The 8164-nt window shown below is 39.0% G+C and overlaps 1 protein-coding gene across 1 annotated transcript in view; it reads right to left on the bottom strand.

The window, feature by feature from the left end:
- The window catches only part of IMMP2L (inner mitochondrial membrane peptidase subunit 2), a 428918-nt gene that overhangs the window by 420161 nt on the left and 593 nt on the right, over nucleotides 1-8164 (bottom strand). The window lies entirely within an intron of this gene.

The raw sequence follows: 8164 nt of genomic DNA, 5'->3' as shown, positions 1-8164 counted from the left end.
CAGAGGATTTGCAAAATCAGTATAAAGTCCATGTTCTGCTGCTAGCCATAGCAATAATGTATTGCCTGAGCTACTGGTCTACATGGGCCCTAAGTATTTGGAAATGTGAAAGTAACTCAGCCTAATATTACTTATTGCTAGATAGTCTTCAATATATTTAATCAATTTAGCATCCAATTCTTCTATATAATGTGTAAATCCTTATCTCCCTTTCAAGTGAAGAGCAGAGGTTACAAAGGTTAGTAGCAAAAAACAAATGTAGAGCAATTATTGTAGATTAATGATTATTAAATGCTTAGCATAAAGCAGACAACATTTACCTTACTATTACATGCAGTACATTCTTTCAGTAGTGTCAGATTTAAAGGCTTAAATTTACCTGTATGGAGTAAGTATTTCTGTGCTGTCCTTTCTGATTATAAAAGCTTTTTTCCTGAACCATTTCTCCTGTACATGCATTTTAAAGGTGTGTAATTAACTGGTTGCAAGTTGTTAGGCAGTTGATGAAGTGTGAACGAGGCGCTGATTTGTTTTCTTTGCTTACATGTTTCCCATAATACTCTGATGAGAGCAGGATGTGAAGGCATTTTTACCCTTTATATTATTTTTTCTTTGTTTCATCAGAGTAAGAATTGGTTTGTGAAGCCATTTGCAATTCCTCAAGTTCCATTAAATATTACTGTCTAGGGAAGCCTAAATCAAAAACATAGTAAGTGCTACATGAACACAGCATTGCTGTCCCTGACACAAATAACCAGGTTAAGGAAGTACTTGTTTCTGACTGTGGCAGTGCATCTGACCACTCTCAGCTTGTTGTTTAATAATATGCTGTTTCTGAAGACTAGACAATTCAGGAACTGTATCTTGTTTGTTACTCAGTCCTCCCCCACCTATTCACTTTTAACCAGAGAGAATAATAATTGTGTGGGGCAACCCACCCTTCAACCAAGGAGTAGGGAGAGAGACATTTTAAGACAGTTTCATTGCTGGGGTCTCACAAAGGCCCCCATTGTCTACTCTTTGCAAAGGTGTCTACCCTGGAGTGTTTGTAGTCACCTTTATTTTAACATTGTTTCTAACAAGCATAATTGTCGCGGTTTGAGACAATAATAAATAGCCTGCACCGTGAAAAGTCCATCCTCTTATGCACGTACCCCTGAAAAACTCTCTGAAAAACCCTACCCTTAATTATACTGTATTAAGTAAAATCAGCATGAGAGGTTTTCAGTAAGTGAGTGGGAGCTGAATTAGAAGTAGGGGAGCAGGCTGAGAGCTACCGAGACAGAAACAACTGAAAGAGCAGAGGCATGAAGAAATAAAACCGAGGCGTGCATGGCAGAGTGTATTGAAATGGCAAATAATAGCCTGGAGGAATTGGTGGGGGACAAGCAAGCAGAAGCGTAATAGAAAGCGTGGATGAATACGAAAGACAAATGGCAAAAACAAAGAGCCCTTTATAATAGGCAGGAACAATTAACCTGTGTAATCACAAAATCCTGCTGTGACCGAACTCCTGTTCAATTAGTGAATGGACACATACCCCAAGCGCAGCACTTTGAAGAGTACGGCAACATTTTCTGTCTCTTGTCTCCAACTCACACACCCCCGCCCCCCCACGTCAGTCAGCAGCAGCTTGTGTGGTATCTTTGTTTTCTGCACAAGCAACAGCAGTGCCGGCCACAGACAGCGACGGCAGCACACGCCGGGTAATCAGAACCTCCCTGCGAGCAAACCCAAGACCAGAGGGGCAGCTGTAATTAGTTCCTAGTCAGCACCATTAGTTCCTAGAGGCACTATCAAATCATTCTTTAAAGGTTTTCTTTATTACTGCTACACATAACTTCGTTGATTTTTTTTCTCATCTATTGTTACTGTAGAAAGTATAATACAATCTTTACTAATATATTTTAAACAAGTATGTGACACAGTGTTACAGGAGAACGGTGGGTGTCACTGCTAGGGGCAACTGGCATCTCCATTTCCCTCTATTTAGTATGTACTTTGAGGACCTTATTACAGGTTGTTAGGTCACCACGTTCTGAGCATGTCTTGTTTGCTGAAACAATTTTTACTTGTAATAGTATAGCCTGGACTGAGTTAAAATGTTTTCTAAATTACATCAGCACCATCTAAATCCAGAATCTTCAAAGAATAACTAGATGCAGTCTTTTTGAAACCTCCCATGGGAAAAATTCCTTCCAAACACATGAAATTAAAGCCAATAAATGACTAAGGCATCAGATGCAGAATTGAAACACTTAAATCCAGAGTTATGGTCCTACTGCTCAGCTGTTGTATAACCTTGTGGATAATTCCTCATTTGACCTGCAAGTTCTTTGTGAAATACTCCTTTCCTGCTAGCTACAGTTGCACATATCTAAATCAGAGCACTGAACAGAGGAAGCTTTTAAATTTGATCTGAATTACCAGAGAGTGACTTATACTTATCCCAAAGGATCAGGATAGTCAAAACATCTAACTTGTTTTAAAATAGCAGCATTTAGTGTACAAGCACCAATGTGGTTAGTGAAGTCTGTAGGGAAGGAGAAGATTTTGATCCCAGTTTCCTGCTCGCTCTTTGGTTTCTTTCTGGATCTCAGGAGTTTCTAGGGTTAATCCATACATCCCAGATTGACTCCAAGTACAAGAAAGATATTGACTGCTGTGGCTAAGATGTAAAAGAGAATGGTAACTTACTCCTGTAATTTACACAGCTCCTTCTTCATTCAGAGTGCTCAATGCATATTCTAAAATTTCCTGCTAGACCTCAGGGGTTGCAGACAAAATGAGTCGTTTCCAAACCTGATCAGGTTGGCATAAAGTTTAGCTATGGTATTTTGTAGGAGGCAATTCTCAACTGTATAGCTTAATTTCATACCTCTGAGTCACATTCATGTTCTTCAGATAGAAATTTTGAGTCCTTAGGGACCTCTTTTGTAAAACACCCAGTCTGAAGGTTAATGAGTTTATATGAGGATACCTGAGATAACATTGATTATATGACTGAGTGAATGGAATTGGGTCTCTTCTTGCCATCTATTCCCTCAGTATCTTTACACACACACACACACACATACATATGTACCAGTAAAATCTCTGGGTTTAACTTACCTGGCCATTCATCTGTCTGACCACTTTTGTCCACCCAACGCACCCTGGTCTGTCCATTCTGTTGGGGTTCTGTTCCTTGGACAGACAAACTCCTTTGTGCCAGCCCTACCCAAGCTACAGGACAGCAACAGGCAAAGGAGACATGATGGAGTTAAGGCTTTGGTTCACTTGTCACTCTGTCTGCTGGTCACACCAGTAAAATACAATGTAGTTTTCAGGAGCACATAAATTCGTCAAATATAATGTAGCCATTTTTTACTATACTGCATTTCAGTTCCCATCAGTCGACCTTGGAGCCACTTGCTTGAGACCTGATGTAAGATTTTCCTTTCAATGAGAAAAGGTCTCTTTTCCATTGCATACTTGATCATTTTAAAACATTTTATAGACTCATTTTTTCAGGCCTTCATCTTGACATTCCTTCATGAACCACTAAAGCTGAAACTCAAAAAAAGCAGCCTCATCAGGAGCTAAAAATATGAAACTTAATGGTAGAAATTAGGGAAAGCAATGGAAATTATTCTAAAGCTTTCCCCAGACTTCAGTTACATGTGTGCCTATATCCTCTTGCCTGAAGGCATTGCAGTGCAGGTGTATGGGTGTTTGGGTCTCTCATTAAAATGAATCTGAGTGATAGCATCACCTTAAAAACAGCCATGCTTTTAATTTGTTTATATTTGTAAATTCACAAGTAAGCTTACAGGGTTCATTTTCTTTTGCAAAACTTGTCTCAGATGTCTGTTAAAGCTCATACACATTGAAACTTTTAAGGCTTAGCAAAAAATAATTTGGAACTCTAAGATCAGAAGATTATCATCTGAATCTAATGTCTACTTTTTAGCATCTTAGAAAACTGTGAAAATTTGTTCAGTTATGGCCAGGTGAATTCTTCAGTAAACAGGTCAATAAAAGCATATAAATCCCTTGCAGGGAAACAAATGTTTTAATATACCCTGGGTTTATATACTTAGGGCTAGCTCTAGTACCAACTACAAGTACCTACACTTTATGTTTCTGCCTTGTTTCCTTCCCAGCCCCAGGAATGCACTGGCCTGATGGAAGCACCCATGGGTCCTCAGAATGGCTACTCGGAGCTGCGTGGTTTCCTTAGTCAGTACTAAACCTGCAGGCCAGCTGTGGCTGGAGTGGCACCATTGCTAAGGCTCACGTGCCTCGGTGCACTCAGGTGAGAGTCCCAAGTGCTGTGCCAAATCCCGTGCCGATGACAGGCACCTGCATTAGCTCTTTCAATGAGCTGTGTGCTGTGGTACTTTCCTGCTGGTGGTGATACAGGCAATGTCTTATTCACTGAAATGTTCACCCAGGGAGCTACACAAGTTGTGAAAGCTGCTCTCTGACTCTGCTTCAGCAGGCAGCTTTTAAATGAAAAATGAAATTATCTAGGCAGAATGCAGGCAGGTATGTAATCAGAGTGTCCTGCTCCCCCCAGAAACACATGAATGGAATCATGCTGTGTTTGACAATATAGCAAATTGCTGATTGTGTCACCCAAATGGAGAGAGCTGTACAAGGGGTGCTTTACCCTGTGCTGGGAGCCTGTTAAGGAGAGCATTTTCATGTGCCGGGGAAGCTGTAGATAACGGAATACAGCAGAGTTTTTTCCAATGAGAGCAACCAGCACACCACATGTACAACAACTGAGACAGAACAAGACATGCAACAAGGAAGAACAAATGCACATCTACATTCTGCTGGGTTTGACATTTGTATGGGTTTAACTGGGAATCTGTGTCCCAGGCTCACGAACTAATACTTACTACATTTAAAATATATTACATATAACAATAATACATGCCTACTAACCTCGCCATAATTAATAGCACATAATATTTAACTTATAATTTGGGAAGGGACTACTAATGCAGGTTTGCCCCAAGCTGTGGTATGGTCTCCACAACCTTGACTACATTACAATAGTCTCAACAATGGTCAAAGATTTACCTGGAAACTGTATATGGATTGGCCCCAGAGGAGCTGAGTGCTTTAACCATGGGACTGCTGTGTGAAAGAGGAGGTACTGCCTCTCCTGGTCACATTTGGTTAGTGTCTCCCTTCTAGGAGGAATGCCATGGGAACTATTAGGTTGAGCACTGCAGACTTGCATGTGAGCTAAATGCTAAGCTACTTGCATAGTGCTGACACCAATACGCCTTGGCCATGGCAGTTTGAAAACCTAGAGAATGCTAAATGCAAAGGCATATGCTCATACAGACTTTTAAGTATCAACAAAGAAGAGTGAGGTCAGGCCTTGTACTTCTGGATCTCTTACTTGAAAACTTTCAATGACTACATATACCAGGTGCCAGTTGAATACATATATCCCTTCAAATGTCTTGCATTCAATATACTGTGTATAATTAGGTAAATTCAATAGCTTTCTCCAGGTTAGACTGTTCTGTTCCAAGTTGCAGTGCTGTAAATCCAAATAACTGCACTGAATCTGCTTGTCAAACCTCTTTTTTAAAATCAGATCGAGATGACTGACCCCAGTTCTGTAACTAAGCCACAGCATGAACTATTTCTTCTAAAGAGGTAGTTTGCATAAGGAATGCATAATTTTACAGATTTTCCAAGTGGCTGAGACCTAGGTTTTAAGCAAGGGGAAAATACCAACCTCTGAAACATTAAATGGGAACTTTCAAGCTTATAACATACAGTAAAATATTTACTCTTAACGAAGAATAGTGAATATCTTGTGGCTTAAACTAATTTGCAAACACTAAAAAGTCCAAAGCCTAGAAAAACCTATCTTCCATAAATACCACTACAGATTGTCAAAGTACCATGAATACTTTGTGCAGTTAGTATGATGATGGTAAAGGATCTTTATACATCTTGGTTGAAAAGTGAAACAATATATCCACTTGTTTTGTGTCAGGCAGGAAACACATTTTCATATGATGCACAGAGATTATAGCATGAACTAAGATTAAATATCAGAATAAAATTCCTGTATTTTCTGGATAACACTGTAAATCATATGCACTGAGCCCCATTACAACTTTGATTGGGAGACTCTAAAATATAAGCAATCAGCTCTGCTAGGGAAAATTCTGTGTGTGAGGACAAAATACATATTAAAGGTAATAATTCTACAATGTTGGTCTTTTAGGGATCAGCATATATAGGTTTGAAACTTTGGGGTTGTGTTTTTTGGGGTTGGGCTTTTTCACCTCTTTCTTTGTAGATTGGTGTGCAATCAGCATGGGAATGTAAGAAGTTTTCTGAATTTGGGACTGAAGAGGTAAAAGGTTATTATTTATTTGGTTCTTCCAAATTGGAAATAAGTACTCTGAAATCTGTGGAACAGCATCCAGATGAATCCAAACTTTTGCTTTCACAAAGCTACTCTGGTAATCATTCAGTGGCATAAAACATGTTTTTCCAGTAATGTTGTGCGTAATACTTCAGTGGTAATTATTGAATTTGGTGAATTTAGTACACTAATTGTGCTTTTACACTTATCAATTTACTTCAGGTTTTACATGATGGGTTTTTTCCAAACACATCTGAGAAATGTGTGGATTATAATATGCCACATTGATCTCATTTATTTCTGACAGCTTAGAAAGAATATTAATTCCTTTATGTTGCTTTCTTTTTACTAATTGTATGCAGTATATCAACAAGTCTTTTTAAAATTCTAATGTATAGCATCACTTGATTTCAAATCACATTACAGAAATAAAACACAACTATGTAGTAATTGCAATTTTATGCTTCAATTCTCTACCACATCCGAGCATTTCAAGATTAGTCTATTGAAGATGATTGCCTCTGAACTATCTGATTGTTGATGGTTTACAGAGACTTCACTTTCACCCCAAGTATTTACCTGATCATATACACCTTTTTCATACCCTTGTTAGATACAGTAGAGGAAGGGGCTTAAATAAAATTATGTTGGTTGTAATCTGCCTAAAGCAAAAATATTTTAGTCTTGAAGTTTAAATACTTTTGTTCCCATTCTGTGAAGAATTCCAATTATACAAAGAACTAAGTGGGTATTCCCAAGTATATAATGCATAAACCTACCCAAAACCCCTCTTATTAATAAACCACTACATTTAAAACAGCCTTTAGTCTGAAGAGACAAACCAAAGCAAAAAGTGTGAACATAAGTACTGGAAAACATAACTTTAAATTTATTTTTGCTTAAATAATTTTATAAGGTCATTAAAATAATAATAAACTATTTTTTGACACATTCTCGTAATACCTTCATTATCCACCATGAATCCCTTTAAAACTCATTTGTGCAAAAACATATCTCTTTTGAAGAACTCAACATACCTGCAATATTTTTCTTTGGATACTGAGAACTCATACAGCAATGTACTCAACTTAATAACCTGTTCACTCCGCTATGGAGTCAGTATTTCTGATATGTTGTTTATTCACCTATATTCTGGCCCTTCTATGCCATGATTTCCGGCTGGAAATATGCTTAAGGATGGGAGCCTGTCCTTTTGCTTGCATTGCACTATTCTGACTGTGCTGTGCAGAAGCATCATTTAATAGGCACTTACTGAAATGCAGGCAAAGCAGGCGAGGCAGAGTGTTCCGTCTTTCCCTGACTGCTGTATGTCCTTGTCAATATGTTGCTCTACAAGCAGGGCATACAAGACACCTACAGAAGACCTGTGAACGAGCCACAGCAGTTTGGTCCAGATAAAAATAAAACCTACTGCAGCAATACCCTTTGTTAAGTGCTGCTGACTGAGTTGGAGCCCGGCTGAGGATTCAGCACTGAGATTAAAAAAACTGTCATTTTCTGACATTGTTAAGTAAATTACTTTTAGTGTTGCTAATATGTTATACAAGAACAGCATGGCATGATGCTTTCTTGCCTATAAGATCCTGCCTAACTGCAAGCATTCGCACACATTTCAAGGCACCACTTCTAAACTGGCTGCTCAAAAGAAAGACGGGGGCGCAGAGGCAAAGTTAGCCTGCTGGGGAGTGTGGTGCCCAGAGGCACCCCGGCCATGCGCTGAGGGAAAAGCCCGGAGCGGGCGAGGCGAGAGCTGCT

This window comes from Corvus brachyrhynchos, unplaced genomic scaffold, assembly GCF_000691975.1.
Source record: "Corvus brachyrhynchos isolate BGI_N302 unplaced genomic scaffold, ASM69197v1 scaffold32, whole genome shotgun sequence".
Taxonomy (NCBI): Eukaryota; Metazoa; Chordata; class Aves; order Passeriformes; family Corvidae; genus Corvus; species Corvus brachyrhynchos.
This window is presented reverse-complemented; position numbering and strand designations above follow the sequence as displayed.